Raw genomic sequence first — 25329 nt, 5'->3', positions numbered from 1 at the left:
ACCTGAAGTGAAGCTACTCAAGGATTTAAACACCCGAATGGCACGCCGGGGCTCAAAACAACCAGTCAAGTCGTTACATGAATTGATAGACCACTTGTTGTTGGGATTTGACCACGAATGCGTGTAATGACCCGGCCGATTGTTTTGAGTATTTAAGTCTCGTTCGGTGGAATAAAGCCCTGATCTGCTTTGTATTATATGTATTGACTTGTGTGCATGGTTGAATTCAGTTACCGGATGATTCCGAGTGATTTGGGATACTTAGTCCCTAAAACGGAAGCTTACATCTTAGGATTTTAACTGTAGTTGGAACTGTGTGAAGATGACTCTGAAATGGAGTTTTGGTGGTTCTGTTAGCTCCGTTGGATGATTTTGGACTTCGAAGCGTGTCCGAACGGTGAATGTGAGGTCTGTAGCTGATTTAGGCTTGAAATGGCGAAAGTTGAATTTTCGAAGATTTTGACCGGAAGTGGACTTTTTGATATCGGGGTCGGAATGTGATTCCGAGAGTTGGAATAGCTCCGTTATTTTATTTAGGACTTGCCTGCAAAAAATTGACGTCATTCTGGGTTGGCTTGATAGGTTTCGATGCGAGTTTTAGAAGTTGGAAGATTTGAAAGTTCATAAGTTTGATTCATGGTGCGATTCGAAGTTTCGACGTTCTTTGATGAGATTTGAGACCCCTAGCGAGTCCGTGATAAGTTATGGAACTTGTTGGTATGTTTAGATGGGGTCCCGGGGGCCTTGGGTGTGTTTCGGATGGGCTACGGGCCATTTTCTTCTATTTTTGAACTGCTGAATCTATCATCTGGTTTTCTCTTTCGCGTTCGCGTCTGTTCCTCCGCGTTCGCGAAGAGTAATTTTGGAGGAAGGAATATTTTTTCTTTGCATTCGCATGCCTCCTTTCGCGATCGTGGAAGCCTGCCTTCCCCTTCTTCGCGTTCGCATAGCAGAAATTAGGAGCTGGGAGCTGGTGACCATTTCCTCTACGCGTTTGCACTGCTCTATCCGTGAACACGTAAGTGTGCATTCCCCTCCTTCGCGTTCGCGTGCTTTTTCTCTACCGCACAACACCAATTCCGGGCAGTAGCCATTTCCTCTTCGCGATCGCAACTCCTCTTCCGCGATCGCGATGTACAAACATCTGGGCAACAAAATATATTTTTCCAAATCGAGGGTTAGGCCATTTTTATCATATGTTGACTTGTAGAGCTCGGTTTTGAGCGATTCCTTGTGGGTTTGTCAAGAAAAACGATTGGGTAATTATTCTTCACCTAGAATTTAATATATTCCATGATTTTATCTTCATTTTTATCATTTAATTTATGTTTTGAGTTGAGGAAAATGGTGGTTTTTGAAGAAAGTTTTCAAAATGAAAAATCATAATTTGAGGGATGAAATGGTATTAGAATTTGATAATTTTAGTATGGTTGAACTCATATTAGAATGAGTGTTCGGGTTTTATGAAATTTGTCGGGTTACGAGGTGCGGGCCCGGGAGTCAACTTTTGGGTCTATTTTTAAATTTTTGAGAAAGATTGAAGCTTTATGATCCGGAATAGTTTCTTATGAGTTTTATTTGTGCTTTGAAGTTATTTTAATTAGATTTGAGATGTCCGGAGGCCATTTCATCGAGAAGTTCATTCTTGAGTATCGCTCTGTCTTCTTTGAGATAAGTATCTTGCCTAACTTCGTGTGGGAAAACTACCCCTTAAGATTTGAGTCTCTATGCTAATTGTAGTCCGTGTATGCGGGGTGACGAGTACGTGCTCGGACTTATTTGTGGAAAGTTGGCCTTTTAAGGTTCTTAGGTTCTTGTATTTACTGAATATGCAGTTGTTTTGTTATGAATACATTTCTTAATTACTGGTTTAACCTCTACCTGCTTTAATTAGAGTTAATTGCTTCATGATCCACTCTTGTTGTTTATTTGATTCATCGGTACCATAACTAAAATATTTATCTATTCTATTATCATGTTATCTTTTCCCTAACTGCTTATCTTTATTTGAAGTTATAATTATCTCTTCTGTAATTGTTCATCCTTAATTGAGACTATGATTATCCTTCTGTTGCTTATCTTTGATTGAATTTGTTGTGTCTCTTTCGTAATTGCCCGACCTTAAAAGAAGTTTAAATATCCTATATCTTAGTTGACTTGTCCGTATTTGGAATCATTCGACTTATGTTAGCTCTCTTGTTGTTGTACTATACATTGCGGGCCGTTGTTACATATTATTTCCTTCTTTGTTGAGCTGTTCTTATTATGACTAGCATTCCCTATTGTGACTGCACTTTGAGTTCTAGAATTTCTGAGTTGATTTATTCGCTGTACCCTTGTATTAGTGTTATTGTTGCTGTTGTACTTGTTGTTGTGATGCACGAGGTTTCTGCCGTGTGGTTGTTATTATTATGCATGAGGTTTCTATCGTGCGATTGTTATTGTGATGCACGAGGTTTCTGCCATGCGGTTGTTGTTATGGTGTTGCACGAGGTTTCTGCCGTGCTATTATTGCTACTGATATTTGCATATGCGGCGTGACAATGTGGGCTATATATATATGGGTTGCGCATGTGGCGAGACAAGGTGGGAACATTATTATGCTCATATGGCAAGACAAGGCGTGCATTCACTTTACTATTGCACACGTGGCGAGACAATGTGAGCTATGTTAGGGATTGATTTGTGATGATTTGTGATGGCATGGGGGCATTCTTGTTGTTGATATTTGTGTAGTGGTACACTTACCTGTGTGAGCTTTATCTTGTGAAAGTTGTGAGAAAACATTCTACGTGCTGTCCGTTCTTTTCCCTTATGCTCACTAGCTCGTATGAACTATGTTAGGACACTTGCACAAGCACACACGTAGTTTAGCACTCTAATTGAATAAGAGGTTTTCTTGATATTATTGAGTATAGATGTACACCCTTGCTTACTTGACTTCTATGTGAGAATGGATCTATTTGGAACGCGAGTCGTCAGTGCGGTTATGAGGTGTAATGAGGGAACATGATGCCAAGTGTTAAGGTTCAGGTATTGAGACCCGTGAGTTGTGATTTGTCCGAAGTTCGGTACCTCGTGGAGTTTTTTTGACTAAAACCTGATGTGAAAGCGATCGTTGTTGCTGAGTTATTAATTATCCTTACTGTATCTGTGATTTCAGATTTAGGTTGTGTTTACGTTTACCCTTCTGTGTCATTATTATGGTATTCCACTGATATTTGTTGTTGTCCTTTCTTATTGCAATTACTGTATTGTTAGTCATATCGCGCCGTCTTTATGTAGATATTATACTCTGTTGTTTCTATACTTATACTTTGTTCAGGTTATTTAGTCTAGTAGGTGTCTTGACTGTTCCTCGTCACTACTCCACTGAGGTTAGTCTTGATACTTTCTAGGTACCGCAGTGGTGTACTCATACTACACTTCTGCACATTTTTGTGCAGATCCAGGTATTGCAAAGCTAGTTGATCAATAGCTAGCAGCGCAGATTGTTGCTGTGGAGACTCAAGGTAAACCTACTGTTATGTTCGCAGGCTTCAGAGTCACCGTCCTATTTTATATTCGCACTACTTTTACTTATTTCCAAACAGTCGTATTTAGAAGTTGTAGTAAACTCTATAGAGCTTATGACTTGTACTACCGATTTTGGGAATTATAAATTTTTATAAAGAATTCCATTTCAAAGTTGGTAGATGTTATTTATTATGGTTGTTATTCAGTAAATGTTAGGCTTACCTAGTCCCTAAGACTAGGTGCCATCACGATACCCAACGGAGAGAATTTTGGGTCGTGACAAGTTGGTATCAGAGCTGTAGGTTCATAGGTGCTATGAGTTATAAGCGAGTTTAGTAGAGTCTTGCGGATCGGTACGGTGACATCTGTACTTATCTTTGAGAGGCTACAGAACTATTAGGACAGTTTCACTTCCTTCATTCCTATCGTGAGAGTTTATTGATATCGAATTTTGAAGTTTTTATCATTCCATTCTCTCACAGATGGTGAGGACACGAGCTGTAGTTGCCGATGACGCTGCCCCCAGAGCAGATGTCGCTAGAGGCAGAGGCAGAGGACGAAGAGGAGCACGCGCCACAGCTAGAGCATCCACCAGAGCAGCAGTTGAAGAGCCATCAGTAGCTCTGGTTGGGGGACAGGTATCGGAGGCGCCTACTATTATCCCTGAACTTCAGGAGACCTTAGCACAGTTCCTGAGCATGTTTGGTACATTGGCTCAGGCGCGGGTGATTCCGGTATCACCAGCTATTTCACAGATTGGGGGAGGAGCTCAGACTCATGCAGCCCACACTCTAGAGCAGTGGGTTCGTGATGGTCAGGTTTCAGGTGTCATGGCGACATAGCCTATGGTCCCAGTTCAACCCGTGATTAAGGCAGCAGCATCTGAGAAAGAACAGCTTAGACTAGAGAGGTACAAAAAGTACCACCCTCCTACCTTCAGTGGATTGGCGACAAATGATTCCCAGGGTTTTCTAGAGGAGTGTCACTGTATTCTTCGCACTATGGGTATTGTGGAGATGAGCGGAGTTGATTTTGATACATTTCAGCTCAGGGGAGCGGCTTATCAGTGGTGGCGGGCGTACGAGTTGGGTAGCCCGGCCGAGGCAGCTTCACTTTCATAGGTGCAATTTTCAGAGATGTTCTTGAGAGAGTTTGTACCTCAGTCCCTCCGAGATGCATGGCGCGCAGAGTTTGAGCAGCTGCGTCAGGGCACTATGTCAGTATCAGAGTATGCCGTGAGATTCAGCGATTTGGCCAGGCATGCACCTGCTTTGGTCGCTACAGTTAGAGAGAATGTTCGTAGATTCATTGAGGGACCCATGAATGATATTCAGTTCAGCATGGCTCGGGAGTTAGAGTCGGATGTTTCATTTAAGCAGGTGGTAGGGATCGCTCGCAGAGTAGAGGGCATGTGGGATAAGGAGAGAGGGGACAGGCGGGGCCATAAGAGAGAGGGTAGGCGAGGTCAGGAGAGAGAGGACAGGGAGGCGAGGAGGCCTCATAGACCGGAGAGATCCACTGGTCCTTATTTTGGAGGCATGGTACGACATTTTGTGGGTTAGCCAGTTCAGTTTGTACTTCAGGCTTCGCACGGTGTTTTAGGTACTCATGGGAGATACCAGCCACAGGGTGAGAGATTGTCCTAGACTCCAGACAAGTGTATCACAACGGAGTATTCAGGAGAGTAGAGGGCGCCCAAGAGGGGAGGGCCCGACCCGTTGATGTGTTTCATATAGTAGGCTTGAGGTTGTTGCGCCAGATGATTCCATACAGGTATGCTTTTGATTTATTACAGAGGAGCACCATTTGTATTTTGTTTCAGTTTTGCTTATCGGGGTGAGTCCCCTATTTGCTGTCCCACCTATGGGTGAGTTCATGACCTAGTATTATGTTTATGTATTTGCCCCTGTTGGGAGATTCTATGAGTGATAGCCGTGTCTAACATTGTTTTAATTCATTATTGAAAGTTACGAGACTAGAAATGAATTCATGTTATCTATTATGGCAGGTTTGATGTGATTCCTGACTAATTTGATTACGATTTATGATTTGATACTCTATCGGGGTGAGAGTTCAGTAAGTGTTGTGATTTTATTGGTAGAATTGAGTTAGTGGAAGATTTCCATTTGGTATTCCATGTGATTTGATATGTTTGAGCCGGGCTGCATGCCGCGGTGGAAGTTATATCAGGATAAGATCCTTGTGATTTGTTCATATACTTTAATTTTCCTTTTAAATTGATTTGTAGGATGGTACTGATAGAGAGTTGTGCCTATCGGGCTTGTTTGATATTTCTCTTATGTGTTTCTCTTTACGTATTCAGTTATTTTCGTTCTGTGCTTTTTGTGTTTTAGCTTACGGGGTGTATGCCCGGTGGCGTTAGATTTGACTTGTTGATTTGGGTGTATAGTTAAGATTTATTCATATTTCTTGCATCGTTGTCAGTGCTGTGGAGGTTTGAAACAAGGTTCTAACGAATATGAGGCTAATTCCCGGTGCTAGTTTTGATTACGGGCAGCTATTGTGATTAGATATATTATTATGGGCCTATGTGTGGTATGCCATGTTGAGTGGTCGTACCTTGTGGGTGTAGGCATGAGTTGTTGCAGCTGGTTGAGACTAATACCGGGTGTGGATTTAGAATCGGGTCTTTTGGAGATAAATGAAAGGTGAGAATTTTGACTCTAAGGCTTATCGGTGTTGGTAGAAAGGATAAATGACAGTGGAAATGGTGTCGTCAGGCTTATGTGGATTGGGGTCACCCACGGGTGTATGTTGGATATGTGCTTTCAGTGATTTGAAGACTTCTAGGCGATTCTTGGCACGTTCGAGGATGAACGTTTGTTTAAGAGGGGAAGGATGTAACGACCTGGTTGGTTGTTTTGAGAATTTAAGTCCCGTTTGGCGGCATAAGGCCCTGAACAACTTCGTATTATGCGTATTGACTTGCGTGCATGGTTGAATTCAGTTAGCGGATGCTTCCGAGTGATTTGGGACACTTAGTCCCTAAAACGAAAGCTTAAATATTAGAATTTTGACCGTAGTTGGAGCTGTGTGAAGACGACTCCAGAATGGAGTTCCAGCAGTTCTGTTAGCTCCATTGGGTGATTTTGGACTTAGGAGCATGTCCAGACGGTGAATTTGAGGTCTGTAGTTGATTTAGGCTTGAAATGGCGAAAGTCAAATTTTCAGAGATTTTGATTGGAAGTGGACTTTTTGATATCGGGGTCGGAATGCGATTCCGAGAGTTGGAACAGCTCCGTTATGTTATTTGGGACTTGCCTGCAAAAATTTGACGTCATTCCGGGTTGGTTTGATAGGTTTTGGCGCGAGTTTTAGAAGTTAGAAGATTTGAAAGTTCATAAGTTCGATTCATGGTGCGATTCGTAGTTTCGACGTTGTTTGATGAGATTTGAGACCCCGAGCGAGTCCGTGTTAGGCTATGGAACTTGTTGGTATGTTTAGACGAGGTCCCAGGGGCCTCAAGTGTGTTTCGAATGGGCTACATGCCATTTTATTCTATTTTTGAACTGCTGAATCTGTCATCTAGTTTTCTCTTTCGCATTTGCGTTTGTTCCTCTGCGTTCGCGAAGAGTAATTTTGAAGGAAGGAATATTTGTTCTTCGCGTTCGCATGCCTCCTTTCACGATCGCGGAAGCCTGCCTTCCCCTTCTTTACGTTCGCATCCGCTCCATCGCGTTCACGTAGTAGAAACTAGGAGCTGGTGACCATTTCCTCTACGCATTCGCACTGCTCTATCCGCGAATGCGTAAGTGTGCTTTCCCCTCCTTCGTGTTCGCGTGCCGCTTCATGCGTTCGCGTAGCCCAGTTCCTGGGCCATTATTTTCATCCTTCGCGATCGCATATACTTGTTCGCGATCACACAACACCAATTCCGGGCAGTAGCCATTTCCTCTTCGCGATCGCAGCTCCTCTTCCGCGATCGCGATGTACAAACACATGGGCAACAAAATATATTTTTCCAATTCGAGGGTTAGGCCATTTTTATCATATCTTGACTTGTAGAGCTCGGTTTTGAGCGATTCCTTGTGGGTTTTTCAAGCAAAACGATTGGGTAAGTGTTCTTCACCTAGAATTTAATATATTCCATGATTTTATCTTCATTTTTATCATTTAATTTGTGTTTTGAGTTGAGGAAAATGGTGGTTTTTGAAGAAAGTTTTCAAAATAAAAAATCATGATTTGAGAGACGAAATGGTATCGGAATTTGATAATTTTAGTATGGTCGGACTCGTATTGGAATGGGTGTTCGGGTTTTATGAAATTTGTCGGGTTCCGAAGTGCGGGCCCGGGAGTTGACTTTTGGGTCGATTTTTAGATTTTGATAAAGATTGAAGCTTAATGATCCGAAATAGTTTCTTATGAGTTTTATTTGTGCTTTGAAGTTATTTTGATTAGACTTGAGCCGTCCGGAGGCCATTTCATCGAGAAATTCATTCTTGAGTATCGGTCTGTCTTCTTTGAGGTAAGTATCTTGCCTAACTTCATGTGGGGGAATCACCCCTTAGGATTTGAGTCTCTATGCTAATTGTAGTCCGTGTACGCGAGGTGACGAGTACGTGCTCAGACTTATTTGTGAAAAGTTGGCCTTTTAGGGTTCTTAGGTTTTTGTATTTACTGAATATGCAGTTGTTTTGTTATGAATACGTTTCTTGATTACTGGTTTCACCTCTACCTGCTTTAATTAGAGTTAATTGCTTCATGATCCACTCTTGTTGTTTATTTATTTTATCTGTGCCTTAACTGAAATTGTTATCTCTTCTATTGTCATGTTATCTTTCCCCTAACTGCTTATATTTATTTGAAGTTATAATTATCTCTTTTGTAATTGTCCGTCCTTAATTGAGACTATGATTATCCTTCTGCTGCTTATCCTCAATTGAATTTGTTGTGTCTCTTTCAAAATTTCCATACCTTAAAAGAAGTTTAGATATCCTATATCTTAGTTGACTTGTCTGTATTTGGAATCATTCGACTTGTGTTAGCTCCCTTATTGTTGAACTATACATTGTAGGCCGTTGTTACATACTATTTCCTTCCTTGTTGAGTTGTTCTTATTATGACTAGCATTCTCTATTGTGATTGCTCATTGTGAACCTGTTCTTTCGTTTCTTTGAGTTCTAGAATTTCTGAGTTGATTTATTCGTCGTACCCTTGTATTAGTGTTATTGTTGTTGTTGTACTTGTTTTTGTGATGCACGAGGTTTCTATCATGCGATTGTTATTGTGATGCACGAGGTTTCTGTCGTGCGGTTGTTATTGTGATGCATAAGGTTTCTGCCGTGCGGTTGTTGTTATGGGGTTGCACGAGGTTTCTGCGGTGCTATTGTTACTAATGATATTTGCACATGCGACGTGACAAGGTAGGCTATATATATGTGGGTTGCGCATGTGGTGAGACAAGGTGGGAACATTATTATGTACGTGTGGCGAGACAAGGCGTGCATTCACTTTACTATTGCACACGTGGCGAGACAAGGTGGGCTATGTCAGGGATTGATTTGTGATAATTTGTGATGGCCTGGGGGCATTCTTGTTGTTGATATTTGTGTTGTGATATACTTACCTGTGTGAGCTTTATCTTACGAAAGTTGTGAGAAAACATTCTACGTGTTGTCCGTTCTTTTCCCTTATGCTCACTAGCTGGTATGAACTATGTAAGGACACTTGCACAAGCACATACATAGTTAAGCACTCTTATCGGATAAGAGATTTCCTTGATATTGTTACGTATAGATGTACACCCTTGCTTACTTGCCTTCTATGTGAGAATGGCTTTATTTGGCACGCGAGTCGTCAGTGCGGTTATGAGGTGTAATGAGGGCACAGGATGCCAAGTGTTAAGGTTCAAGTATTGAGACCCGTGAGTTGTGATTTGTCCGAGGTTCGGTACCTCGTGGAGTTTGTTGACTAAAACCTGATGTGAAAGCGATCGTTGTTGCTGAGTTATTAATTGTCCTTACTGCATCTATGATTTCGGATTTAGGTTGTGTTTACGTTCACCCTTATGTGTCATTATTATGATATTCCGCTGATACTTGTTATTGTCCTTTCCTATTGCAATTACTGTATTGTTATTCATATCGCGTCGTCTTTATGTAGATATTATACTCTGTTGTTTCTATACTTATACTTTGTTCAGGTTATTTAGTCCAGTAGGTGTCTTGACTGTTCCTCGTCACTACTCCACTAAGGTTTGTCTTGATACTTGCTCAGTGCCGCCATGGTGTACTCATACTACACTTCTACACATTTTTGTGCAGATCCAAGTATTGCGAAGCCAGTTGATCAATAGCTAGCAGCGCGGATTGTTGCTATGGAGACTCAAGGTAAACCTGCTGCTACGTTCGCAGGCTTCGGAGCCACCGTCCTATTTTGTATTCGCACTATTTTTACTTATTTCCAAACAGTCGTATTTAGAAGTTGTAGTAAACTCTGTAGAGCTTATGATTTGTACTACCGGTTTTGGGAATTGTAAACTTTTATAAAGAATTCTATTTCAAAGTTGTTAGATGCTATTTATTATGGTTGTTATTCAGTAAATGTTAGGCTTACCTAGTCTCTAAGACTAGGTGCCATCACGATACTCAACGGAGGAAATTTTGGGTCGTGACAATGCGGAGCTAGGTTTTGATCACAAACTTGGAGGATGGAAACTTGCGGCTCACCCCGTGGGGACGACGACTTCTTGCTATGCGTAAGACTTGCGAATCACCACTGTAGAGGAGAGCTTCAATATTTCTTTTTCTTCTTCTTTTTGGCCTTATGGAGACCCTTATTTATAGTTGTAGGGTAGGGAACTTGTGATAAATACATATCTTTTTCCTCCAATTTGATTGGCCAGCTTGAATAATCAAACCTATCACCAGTGTTTTAAAAGGCGTGGGCGTAAGGCGAGGCGTTTTACATATGCCTCAGCGGGGCGTAAGCCCCATATGTATTTAATTTTTAATATTTTATTAAATAATATAATGACAGTAAATATTTATAAACAGGTAAAATTGCATAAATATTGAAGAAAACTATATATATGTGTGCTCCATCCCCACAAAAAACTAATCAAAATAATCTATTATGCGTTACTTACAAGCACAATCAATTTGAGTCAAAGAATAAAGTTTTCTATATGGAGGAACAAAAAGGATGATTAACCTGCAATTTGAACTTTGAATTTGCTGCTATGAAGAAGAATGTAGTTCTCTTTGTATTTGTAAAAAAATTAAATATTCGTTGCTTTTGGGAGATATTAGCAGACTAGCGGACAAGATAAAAAATTAAAAAAATCATGAATTAGGGCTTAAATCAATAAAAAGGTCTTTACTTTTAAATTTAATACTTTTGAGTTCCTTTTTAAACCTTTTGAGTAATTACCAAACCGACTTTTGAGAATTTGGGTATTATATGAAGGACTAATTCAACAAATTTTACTTTAATTTAAAAAAGTCTCTAGGGTTTACTCCTTACTAAAAAAGCGCGCTCGAAACGCCCGAGCATATGCCTCTTGAGACTTTCGCCCCACACCATCGCCCCGGGGCGTTTTTGGTACGCCTCGCCCCGGGGCTCGCCCCAGAAACGCCTTTTAAAACAGAGCCTATCACTAAAGTTATGTGATAAGCTTGCATATAATTGGTTGAACCATGTCATTTGAATATTTGACGATATTTGATTGGTCATTACATTTGACTTGGCATGCTACATCACTTATGCGCGTGGCATGATTTTAGTGGTCCTTGATTTGACTTGGGCTTATCATTTGAAGTCCGACAAGATAAACTAGTCCAATTAACTCGGGCCCTTAATTAAATCCATATACGCATATTAGATCTAAATAATAAATTCAATTATACTAGCCCGTAATTTTTGTTTGGGCTAACACTGTCTTTGAATTTAACATATGGTCCAAATAATTTAATGGACTTAAACTCAAATAAACGTCAATCGTCTACAAGGATATCTGGAACTGATATACAATTGCATTCAACAAAAAGTGAACAAGACTATACGAGAAACAACGTGAAAAATACTTTAAACTAATAGATGACCATAGGCTTAGACACCATTATTTGAGAGAGGAAAAAGCCGCGTCAATATGAATCAACAGTAAAAAGACACGTAAAATACTATATATATATATATATATATATATATATATATATATATATATATATATATATATATAATTAATAGTAGTAATGGTAAAAATAGTGTAAATAAATTTAAACTATAAGCGACAAACTCATAAAGCCAACAAGCAATCAAGTCGATTCAGCCAAGAAGTTGATACCTTACCCTTAAAATATTTATTCCTTATTTTTTCGTTTCCGCAATGGTATTATTTTATGTTATATAAAGAATAGAATGCAAATAAAAAAAGTTATGCATACAATAGGGGAATAATGAATATAACAACATATACGTCTTAAGTTCACAGAAAAATTGGTTATTTACCCAATCAAGTCATCGATAAAGTAATTATAGGTAAACTTTATATTAGACATTATTAGTAATCCAATAATTAAAAAGAAATTGAATATTGTTAGTATATAAAATCTTACACCAGCTTTATAACTTACATCCAAAGGCGGCTCAACGTTATTTGCCGCCTAAAGCCAAACATACATAAGAGTACTTAAATTTATTAAATAAAATTTATATATTTTATATGATATGTTTTAATCTTTTGTATGTATCTTGATTATTCACGCAATTACCTGTTAGTTTTCACTATTACATGTGGTAATTCTACTCACTCATATATAGACAGATAACATTATATTTTTATAATTATCATAATCTAAAATCTCAATTTTGTACTACTAAGTAGATGTCAAAATAATTTCATAAATTTGGAATAGTTCAAGTCTATTTTAAAGTGAAAAATGGCTTAATCCACTATTTATAAGAAATAATTAATTTTAAAAGATACTACAAAAGGCTTCGTTCTTTAATCATCAAAGTCGTTTATTTTCATACATTGCATGTTAACTATGAAAATCGGGTTATTTATCTGAACAATCTCTATTTCATTCCAAAAAAAGTATAAGATCTAAGTATCTTCTACTAATAATTTTATAATATGTAATAATATATAAATTTAAAAAATCGGGGGTCTTCAATTGTGGGGGCCTAAGGAATTGCTTTAGTTGCTGTTAGTATTTTAGCATTTTATTATTGTAAAGAAAATAATCGCGGGGCGAGAACAACATTAGCGTACCTGTCAACGCAACGGAAGAATTGTTGAACTCACCACTAAAAAGAATTTTCCCAAGTCAAACTTTGAATCTCTTGGAAACAAAGTTAGAATTTCACGAAATAAATGTCTTCTTGTGTTGATTGGAAAGAGATTTTCTTTTTGATCCCACTCTTATTTTTTCTCTGTTGTATATCAGAAAAGAAGAAAGCATCGTTTATAGGAGAGGGAAGATGACAGTTATGGGAAAACTGCTCCCACTACACTTAAACGTGTAGTAACCTCTTTGAAGAGTCCCACTACACTTAAACGTGTAGTAACCTCTCTTTAAAGAGGTTATTTCAAACCCTATCTCTTCTAAAATTCTTTCTTTTCCAAATGGGTTGGGCCAGCCCTCATGGAGCGACCTGATACCCGAATCCAATATCCAACATCCCCCACTTCGCTCATGATGGGCTGGAACTCAAACCAGTATCATGATTAAGAGCTAGTAGTTCGTGCGACCTGCGAGTATCAAGAGCTATAATATGTTTCAAACCTATTAAGGTTATTCTAAAGCTCTATGTATAAATCCGATCACATTCGAAAAAGATTCACTACTATCATGAGGATCTTATTACTCGCTATCCCCCAGACATCACTTGCTACTCCAGTAGCTAGTTATCTAATCCCTCATCCTCGAAAGAGGTGAACTCAAGTTCATGTTTAACTTTGTATTCATAATTACATTTGATACCTCATGGTAAGTGTAATGGTCGACCTATGAATACAAGTTAAATTACTAAATTTTAGTCGTCTTCCCCTTCTACTCGAATCTTTTCATTCCAAATCAACTGCTTTCCTAGATTTGCACTGCATTGCCGAATCAATCATGGCTATTAGTGGCATGCTAAAGTAGTAACACTGATTGGTACTTTAAGAGACAGTAAAAGGTCAAAGGGTATTTCAATAAAAGTTACTCTAACTTCTTTTGATCTCACACAATGAAGAAGCAGGGATTCATTCTTCCATTATCCCATGGTCGATAGCACACGTGGTATGAAATACATGTTACGGTGTTCTCACCTTATATTGGCGCATGTGTCTTATTCTTTTAATCATTCAACACCGTACAGATCTTGGTCTAGACACCTCCAAATGTCTAACCCGAGTTTCTCACTTCAATAATCCTCAAACCATCTTCTTAGAGAAACTTGCATCTGGCTTACAAAACAAGTCATAATCGAATAGTGAAATTCGTAAGTCTGATTAGTTGTCAAGACCGGCCTCTACAAGTAAATATAACCTCGCATTATCCAAGGTTCTATAAGGTCTCATCTCTTCACGATTCTTAACGTAAGAGGCAATTGCTCGTGTGAGAGAGCTAATCTCGCGACTTATTCGACACACTTTATCAACAAAACATTCATCACATGCATACAAGATATAAGCATAAATTCAAGATTCAAATTTTGATGAGCATATTATAATACTAAAGTCATTTTACAATACATAAATATGTTCATATCCTTCGCAAATCTAGAGCCATAACATGTTTCTCAAACAGGTCTCTAGATATCACCTTTGTAAAAGAATCAGCTATCATGCTCCGCGTAGGAATGTATTGTAAATTTATCTCTCCACTTGCTACCATGTCTCTCACAACGTTATACTTGATGTCAATGTGTTTGGTCTTGCTGTGATACTTAGGATATTTTGTATATGCAATAGCCGCTTGACTATCACAATATAGAGTCATGGGATCCTGAGAGTTCTTTGTAATATCCAAATGCTCAAAGAATCTCTTCAACCAAACAACTTTCTGTACTGCAGATACATAAGCCACGAACTCAGATTCCATCGTTGAAAGGGTTGTACAGGTTTGTTTCTTACTTTTTCATGATATAACACCACTATTAAGTAAGAAGGCATAACCGGATGTTGATTTTCTATCATTCCGGTCACCAGCCCAATCAGCATCTGTATATCCTCTTAAGTATAAATCATTTCCACTATAACATAGTGAATAATCTGCAGTTCCCTTCAAGTATCTGAAAATTCTCTTCACAACTTTTCAATGATCTCTTCCAGGATTGGATTGATACCTGCTAACCAGACCTATGGCATAACAAATGTTTGGGCGAGTACACATCATAGCGTGCATCAAGCTCCCGACAACACATGAATATAGAACTCGAGACATGTCTTCCTTTTCATTTTCAGTCTTGGGACACATTTCAATGCTTAAAGTTTCACCTCTCGCTATAGGAGTATCCATGGATTTGCAACAATTCATGCGAAAACGCTCCAAAATATTCTTTATATAAGTTTCTTGAGATAAACTCAATAACTTTTTGGAACGGTCTCTTTGGATCTTAACTCCAAGGATATAGTCTGCCTCGCCCATATCTTTCATGTCAAATGATTTTGAAAGCCATGACTTGATAGTTTTCAAATACTCCAAATTATTTCCGGCCAATAAAATATCGTCCACATAAAGAGAAAGAATTACAAACATCCCATTGGACTTCTTCACATAAATGCAATGGTCTTCATTGATCATGGTGAAATCATATGAGATCTCCTCCTTGCGAAATCTCAAATACCATTGCCTTGAAGATTGCTTCAGGCCATAAATAGATCTATTCAATTTACAGACCTTTTTTTCTTGGCCTTTAACGATGAAGCCTACAAGTTGTTCCATGTAGATTTTTTCGTTCAGTTCTCCATCGAGAAAAGCTGTCTTCACGTCCATTTGATGTAATTCCAAATCCAAACGTGCAACAATAGCCAAAAGTAAGCGAATTGAGGTAAACTTCACAACTGGTGAAAATGTTTCCTCATAATCTATTCCAGCTTCTTGAGTAAAGCCTTTTGCCACCAATTGTGCCTTGTATCTTTCTATTGACCCATCCGCTTTGCGTTTAACTTTGAGAACCTATTTGTTCCCAATGGCTCTACGCCCAGGCGGAAGGTCAACTAGATCCCAGACTTTGTTGGTTTTCATGGACTCTAATTCTTCTTTCATTGCTTTCATCCACTCATCTTTTCCAAGGCTCGATAAAGCCTCAGTCATAGACTTTGGCTCATCCATTTCTGTGAAAGATACCAAGAAAATATAATCTTCAATTTCATAAGTATGTTTGGGTATATTTTTCCTGGCACTCTTTAGTAGTTGAAATTCAGGTTCGTCAGAAGGATTTTGGGATTGAGAGTTCCCACTCCCACTCGGATCAAGAATAAGATCTTGATCAATTTGATTATCAACTGTGTCAGAAGACACTTGCTGACTATCTAAGTTCAACATTGCATAAAGAGGCTCTCCATTCTTTACCTCGCCCTTCTTTGGAAAATTATTTTCCAGAAATGTAACATCTCGGGATTCAATCTCAGTAACACTTCCATCTTCTAATTCACCAATGAACACATACCCTTTGAAGTGTTCTGAATATCTTATAAAGATACATTTTTTGCCTTTTGGACCTAATTTACCAAACTTGCTAAAGGAATCTTTTACATATGCAGCACAACCCCAAGGTCATAAATCCTTTAAGTTTGGTTTATGACCAGTCCATAGCTCATAAGGAGTGGAAGAAACTGATTTAGAAGGCACTTTGTTAAATATGTAGGTTGCAGTCAATAACGCATCTATTCAAAAAGAGATAGGTAAATTTGCCTGTGCCATCATGGACCTTATCATGTCCAGTAGTGTTATATTCCTCCTTTCTGCTACACCATTTTGTTGAGGCGTATACAGAATAGTTAATTGTCTGGTGATGCCCTTTTCATTACACAATTCTTAAAATTATTTTGATAAATATTCACGCCCTCTATTAGTTCTTAAGGTCTTAATGCTTTTGTCTAATTGATTCTCAACTTCATTCAAATATTTCTTAAAGCATTCAAGTGCTTCAGATTTATAGAAATAAAATAGACATAACCAAAGCGTGTGAAATCATCAATGAACGTAATGAAATATAAAGCACCAGACCTAGCTGTCACGACCCCAAATTTCCCTCCGTAGGGTGTCGTGATGGCACCTAGTCTCTGACACTAGGTAAGCCTATCAATGCGGAATAATCATAAATATCTTAAAATAAATAATCTACAATTCAAATGATTACAACTCCCAAAACCCGGTAGAAATAAGTCACAAGCTTCTAAGAATTTATTCTCAATGTCTCTATAAGTCAAGGTCTAAATAAAATATAAGGAAGCAACATAAAATGATAGAAGGGGACTCCGGAGTCTGCGGACGCTGGCAGATATACCTCGAAGTCTCCGTGCGCAGGTAACTCACTGACGTCTAGGCTGGTAAAATGTACCTGGATCTGCACAAAAAGATGTGCAGAAGCGTAGTATGAGTACACCACAGCGGTACCCAGTAAGTGCCAAGCCTAACCTCGGTAGAGTAGTGACGAGGTCACGTGAGGCCCTACTGAAATATAATAATGGCATGGTAAAATGTTTATCAATGTAGTAAAATAAAATGATATTGGAAGTGAATCAAATAGTATGTCACATTTAATGATACTAAATAATTACAAATAATATCTCGTGGAATCAAAACAGAATTTTCTTTAACTTTATGAAAATCACAACAATTAATCGAAAGCAACTATGGCCATAAATCAATATCAACAAGGGCACTCCCAAGGTACCGCCTCGTAGTTCCAAATCATAAACAAATTCACAATATCTCATTTTCTTATGCCATAGCGGGAGCCTTCACAATTTATTTAAAGAAAACATTTTTCCCGAAATAGCATCCCGTGTTTTAGCCACCCTTATCACACCGCATGACTTTTAGTAGTTACCCCTACTAGCCACGCGTATCAAGCCACCCTTATTTCACCGTATGCGTTTTAACACTCAGACCTTATACCACCGCATGCGTATCAATATCACAATATATCACAATTTGTACCTCAAGTGCTCAAATAATTTAACTTGCTAAAATAATTCAGGAAAATAATAGTTTAAATTCTTTAATACGTTGCTTCAATATCAAGTTTAAAAATGCTGAATACTTCAAATTAATAATGTTTAATTTAGAGAAAATCAACCTTCAAATAATGAACAGAATAAAAGAAACCAAGTTCCAACTAAATAGATAAAACAATTAGCAGGAGAAGATGAAACAATTTTAAAATATAAATATTTAATCAATGATGAAGAATATAACAACATAGAATATTTTAATAAATGCACAACAATGATTTACACAAATTAAAAAAAAAAATTCTTCAAATTTAGCCCGTGTACACACTTGTCACCTCATGTACACGACTTTCAACACAATTCAAAAATTACATTAATATCAATCATAGGGAAAATTTCCCCCATACAAGGTTAGACAAGTCAGTTACCTCGACTTGCTCCAATTTAATCAAGTATTATGCTTTTTCCTTAATTTTTCGACTCCGATCGACTCGTATCTAGTCATAATTAATTCGATACAGTCAACAAAAATTATAGAATTAATTCTATAAGAAAATACTATATTTTTCAATAAAAATCGGAAATTAATTCAAAAATGGCCCGTGGGACCCACATCTCGGAATCCGACAAAAGTTACGAAATATGAACGCCCATTCAACCAAGAGTCTAACCATACCAAAATGACTAAATTCCAATAACGATTCCACCCTCAAATCGACAAATCTATCCAAGAGGGTTTTCAAATTTTTCAAACTTAAATCACCAATTAAGTGTTAAAAACAGTGATGGATCGGGTAATCTAACCAAGATTGAGTTAAGAACACTTACCCCAATGTTTTTCCTTGAAGATATATCAAAAATCGCCTCTGCTCAAGCTCCAAGTTGTTAAAAATGGCGAATGGGGCGAAACCCCCCCTGTTTTTATAACTTACATCTGTCCAGGCTGACCTCGATCGTGGAGTCCGATCCTGGACCTCGATCGTGAGAGTCTGATCCTGGACCTCGATCATGAGAGTCTGATCCTGGACCTCGATCATGAGAGTCCGATCATGGGCCTCGATCATGGGGAGTCCGATCATGGGGTCCGATCATGGCCCTCGGTCATGGCCTTCGATTATGAGTTCGACCCGGGATTCGATCGTGGCCCTCGACCGTGGGCTCGATCATGGCTTCGATCGTGGCCCTCGACTCTGGGCTCGATCATGGCTTCGATCGTGGCCCTCGATTCTGAGCTCAATCTGGGCTTCGATCGTGGCCCTTCACCCTAAGCTCGATCTGGCCTCGATTTCTGGGCAGAAGCAAAATTTCCAACATAAGGAAATTGCAGCAGCTGTTCTAGTTCAATTCTTGATCCGTTAACCATTCGAAACTCACCCGAGGCCCTCGGGACCTCAACCAAATATACCAACAAGTCCTAAAATATTATACGAACTTGGTCGAATCCTCAAATCACCTCAAACAACGCTAAAACCATGAATTTCACCCCAATTCAAGCCTAATGAACTTTGAAATTTCTAATTTCTACAAACAACACCGGAACCTATCAAATCAAGTCCGATTAACCTCAAATTTTGCACCCAAGTTACAAATGACATAACGGAGCTGTGAAAATTTTCAAAACTGGATTCCGACCCCAATATCAAAAAGTCAACTCCCCGGTCAAACTTTCAAACTTTAAAATTTCTATTTTAGCCATTTCAAGACTAATTTCACTACGGACTTCCAAAGAAGATTCCGATCACGCTCCTAAGTCCAAAATCACCATACGGAGCTGTTGGAATCATCAAAATTCTATTCCGGGGTAATTTGCACATAATTCGATATCCAGTCACTATTTGAACTCAAACTTTAAACTTTTGATTAAAATTCCATATCTCGGGCTAGTGACCTCGGAATTTAGTTCCGGGCATACGCCCAAGTCACAATTCACGATACGGACCTACCAAAACTGTCAAAACACTGATCCGAGTCCATTTTCTTAAAATATTGACCAAAGTCAACTCAGTTTTATTTTAAACATCTAATTCACATTTTAATCCATTTTTCACCTGAAAACTTTCCGGAAAAATTTTTACGGACTGCACACGCAAGTCGTGTAATGGTAAATAGTACTTAGATCACATAATTAATCATTAAATTTAAAGATGACATTTTGGGTCATCACATTCTCCACCTCTAAAACAAACGTTCATCCTCGAACGGAGTTAGAAAAAGTACCCGAGCTGGTGAATAAGTGTGGATAACAGTTGCGTAAATCATTCTCGACCTCCCAAGTCGCCTCCTCGACCGGATGACCCCTCCACTGAACCTTTACGGAAGCAATGTTCTTTGACCTCAGCTTTCGAACCTGCCTATCTAAAATAGCCACTGGTTCCTCAACATAAGATAGATTCTTATCTAATTGAACCGAACTGAAGTCTAACACATGAGACAGATCGCCGTGATATTTCCGAAGCATAGAAACATGGAATACCGGATGAACCCCAGAAAGACTAGGTGGTAGTGCAAGTCTGTAAGCCACCTCTCCAACTCTCTCAAGAATCTCAAAAGGCCTAATATACCTAGGGCTCAACTTGCCATTCTTCCCGAAACTCATCACACCCTTTATAGGCGAAACCCGGAGCAATACCCGCTCACCAACCATGAATGCAACATCACGAACCTTCCGATCTGCATAACTCTTCTGTCTAGATTGGGCTGTACAAAGTCGATCCTGAATCAACTTAACCTTTTCCAAGGAATCCTGAACCAAGTCTGTACCCAAAAGTCTAGCCTCGCCTGGTTCGAACCAACCCACTGGAGACTGGCACCGCCTACCATACAAGGCCTCATACGGAGCCATCTGAATGCTTGACTGGTAACTGTTGTTGTAAGAAAACTCCGCAAGTGGTAAGAACTGATCCCAAGCACCCCCAAAATCTATCACACACGCACAAAGCATATCCTCCAGTATCTGATAGTGCATTCAGATTGCCCGTCCGTCTGAGGGTGAAATGCTGTACTCAACTCTACCCAAGTACCCAACTCACGTTGAACTGCCCTCCAAAACCGTGAGGTAAACTGTGTACCCCGGTCAGAGATGATAGAAACTGGTACACCGTGAAGTCTGACAATCTCGCGAATATATACCTGAGCCAGCTGCTCTGAAGAGTAAGTAGTAATCACAGGAATGAAATGAGCTGATTTGGTCAGCCTATCCACAATCACCCAAACTGCGTCCAACTTTCGCTGAGTCCGTGGGAGCCCAACAACGAAATCCATAGTGATCCGCTCCCATTTCCATTCTGGAATCTCTAACTTCTGAAGTAATCCACCCGGTCGTTGATGCTCATATTTTACCTGTTGACAATTTAAACACCGAGATACGTACCCCACTATGTCCTTCTTCATCCGCCTCCACCAATAGTGTTGTCTCAAGTCCTGATACATCTTCGCAGCACCTGGATGAATGGAGTACCGCGAACTGTGAGCCTCCTGGAGAATCAACTCACGTAATCCGTCCACATTAGGTACACATAGCCTGCCCTGCATCCGTAGTACATCGTCTTCTCCAATAGTGACTTCCTTGGCATCACCGTGCTGAACTGTATCCTTAAGGACAAGCAGATGGGGGTCATCATACTGACGTTCCCTGATACGATCATAAAGTGAAGACTGGGAAACCACGCAAGCAAAAATCCGACTCGGCTCGGAAACATCCAATCTAACAAACTGGTTGGCCAAGGCCTGAACATCCATGGCTAAAGGCCTCTCTGCTACCGGTAAATATGCTAAGCTGCCCAAACTCTCTGCCTTACGACTCAAGGCATCGACCACCACATTGGCCTTTCTCGGATGATAGAGAATGGCGATATCATAATCCTTAAGTAACTCCAATCATCTCCGCTGCCGCAAATTAAGATCCTTCTGTTTAAACAGATGTTGTAGACTCCGGTGATCGGTGTAGATTTCACAATGGACACCGTACAAATAATGCCGCCAAAATTTTAAGGCATGAACAATAGCTGCTAACTCCAGGTCATGTACATGATAATTATTTTCATGCACCTTTAACTGTCTGGACGCGTAAGCAATCACCCTACCGTCTTGCATCAAACTGCGCCGAGACCAATACGCGACGCGTCACAATACACAGTATAAGATCATGTACATGTAGGTAATACCAATACTGGGGCTGTAGTCAAAGCTGTCTTGAGCTTTTGGAAACTTTCCTCACATTCCTCAGTCCACCTGAACGGAGCACCCTTCTGGGTCAATTTGGTCATAGATGCAGCAATAGAAGAGAAACCCTTTACAAATTGGCGATAATACCTAGCCAAACCAAGGAAACTCTGGATTTCCGTAACTGAGGACGGTTTGGACCAACTCTGCACTGCTTCAATCTTCTTTGGATCTACCTTGATCCCCTCGCACGAAACTATATGACCCAAAAATCCCACTGAATCAAGCCAGAATTCACACTTTGAAAATTTTGCATATAACTTCTTTTCTCTCAAAATCTGAAGCACAGTCCTCAGGTGTTGTTCATGATCTTCCTGACTCCGGGAATACACCAGGATGTCGTCAATAAACATAATGACGAAGGAATCAAGATAGGGCTGAAATACACTATTCATTAAGTGCATAAATGCTGCTGGGGCATTGGTTAGCCCAAAAGACATCACAAGGAAATGACCGTACCGAGTCCTGAAAGAAGTCTTCGGGATATCTGGATCTCGAATCTTCAACTGATGATAGCCTGAACGCAAGTCAAGTTTTGAGAATACCCTGGCACCCTGAAGCTGATCAAATAGGTCATCAATACGTGGCAATGGATACCTATTCTTCACTGTAATCTTGGTCAACTGGCAGTAATCAATACACATCCTCATAGAACCATCCTTCTTCTTTACAAATAAGACAGGAGCACCCCAAGGCGATACACTGGGCTGAATGAAACCCTTATCAAGCAACTCCTGTAACTGTTCTTTTAATTTTTTCAACTCTGCTGGGACCATATGATATAGTGGAATAGAAATGGGCTGAGTGCCTGGTAATATATCAATGCCAAAGTCAACATCCATGTCGGGCGGCATACCCGGAAGATCTGCTGGAAATACATCAGGAAAATCCATTACTACAGGAACTGACTCCACATTAGGAGTATCAATACTAACATCTCTCACATAGGCCAGATACGCATCACACCCCTTCTCAACCATTCGTTGAGCTTTAAGAAATGAAACAACCCTGCTAGGAACATGATCTGAGGTACCTCTCCACTCTAGCCGCGGTAGACTTGGCATAGCCAACGTCACCGTCTTGGCGTAACAATCAAGAATAGCGTGATAGGGCGACAACCAGTCCATGCCCAAAATAATATCGAAATCCACCATACTGAGCAATAATAAATCAGCTCTGGTCTCAAAACCACTGATAATAATTAAACACGACCGATACACACGATCCACAATAATAGATTCACCCACGGGTGTAGATACATAAACAGAAGAACTCAAGGAATCACGTGATACGCCCAAATACGGGGCAAAATAAGATGACACATAAGAATAAGTGGAGCCTGGATCAAATAAGACTGACGCATCTCTATGACAAACCAGAATAATACCCGTGATGACAGAATCAGATGCAACAACATCTGTCCTAGCAGGAAGGGCATAATATCTGGCCTGGCCTCCTCCTCTAGGGCGACCTCTACCTGTCCGACCTCCACCTCTAGCTGGCTGTACCGGTGGAGTGGCAACTGGTGCAGAAATCATGGCCTGAGAAGCCGGAGGACCCTGTGGAGGTGCACCCCTCCTAAATCTGGGGCAATCTCTCATAATATGGCGAGTGTCACCACACTCAAAATAAGCCCTTGGAGAACGTGGCTGCTGGGACTGGCTCGGGCCTGATCGACTAGACTGTCCGCTGAAAGCACCCCGTATAGGAGGTACAGAAGACACTGGTGGTGCATAATATGGAACCTGAGGTCTGGGAGTAGTCGGAATACCACCGGAAGCTGGAAGTGCTGAATGAATAGGATGACTCACATAACCTCTACCATGTCGGGCTGCAACTGGGGCACGAGAATTATTATATGTGCCAGAATCTAGGGGTCTCTTAGCTTCCCTCTCTTCCCTCTCCCGAGTCCGCATACCTTCCAATCTTCTAGCAATTGACACCACCTGTTGGTATGTGATGTCCATCTCTAGCTCTCGGGACATACTGTATCTGATACTAGGGTGAAGACCCTCAATAAACCTACGAACCTGCTCTCGAACAGTAGCAACTAAGGCTAGTGCATGCCTAGCCAAATCACTAAATCAGACTGCATATTCTGACACGGTCATAGAACCCTAGTACAGCTGCTCAAACTCTGCGCGCCAAGCATCCCTAAGACTCTGAGGAATATACTCCCTCAAGAACATATTTGAAAATTGAGTCCAAGTAAGTGAAGCTGCCTCAGCCGGACTATCTAACTCATATGCCCGCCACCACTGGTAGGCTGCTCCTCTAAACTGGAATGCCGTGAAAGAAACTCCACTGGAATCTACAATACCCATAGTACGAAGGATACAGTGACATTCCTCTAGAAAATCTTGAGCATCCTCTGAAGCTAGACTGCTGAAAGTGGGAGGGTGGTACTTCTTATACCTATCGAGCCTGAGCTGCTCTCCCTCTGAAACTGCTGTCCTAATCTCAGGCCGAACTGGGACAACTGGCTGCACTGGTATAACCTCTGGGGCATGGTCAACTTGGGCATGTGGCTCTGGAGTATGGGTGGCAGGAGTCTGCGCTCCTCCCCCAGCCTGAGATGTGGCAGGAGCAAGTGGAATTAATCCTGCCTGAGCTAAAGTGCCAAACATGCTCAAAAACTGGGCAAGAGTCTCCTGAAGTGCAGGAGTAGTAACAGGCGTCTCAGGTGCCTGCTCTCCAACTGGAGCTACTGGTGGCTCTAGTGCAGCAGTTCGTGCAGATGCTCTGGCTACACCACGTGGTCTTCCTCGGCCTCTGGCTCGGCCTCTGCCCCGACCTTGGCCTCTTGCGGCTCCAACAGGGGGCGCGGGTGTCTGATCATCAGATCCAGTTGTGCGTATCCTCACCATCTGTGAGAGAATATAAAGACAATTGTTAAGAACCTTGAAATCAACAAAGGCACACGATAAGGAATCAAAAAAGTGAATAATTTCTAACAGTTCCATAGCCTCTCGAAGATAAGTACAGACGTCTCCGTACTGATCCGCAAGACTCTACTAAACTTGCTTGTGACTCATAACACCTATGAACCTGGTGCTCTAATACCAACTTGTCACAACCCCAAATTTTCCTCTGTAGAGTGTCATGATGGCACCTAGTCTCTAAGACTAGGTAAGCCTTTCAATGCGGAATAATCATAAATATCTTAAAATAAATAATCTACAATTCAAATGATTACTACTCCCAAAACCCGGTAGAAATAAGTCACAAGCTTCTAAAAATTTATTCTCAATGTCTCTATAAGTCAAGGTCTAAATAAAATATAAGGAAGCAACATAAAATGATAGAAGGGGACTCCGGAGTCTGCGGACGCTGGCAAATATACCTCGAAGTCTCCGTGCGCAGGTAACTCACTGTCGTCTAGGCTGGTAAAATGTACCTGGATCTGCACAAAAAGATGTGCAGAAGCGTAGTATGAGTACACCACAACGGTACCCAGTAAG

The sequence above is a fragment of the Nicotiana tabacum genome, chromosome 22, assembly GCF_000715075.1.
Source record: "Nicotiana tabacum cultivar K326 chromosome 22, ASM71507v2, whole genome shotgun sequence".
NCBI classification, from domain to species: domain Eukaryota; kingdom Viridiplantae; phylum Streptophyta; class Magnoliopsida; order Solanales; family Solanaceae; genus Nicotiana; species Nicotiana tabacum.
Note: the sequence above shows the minus strand (reverse complement) of the source record.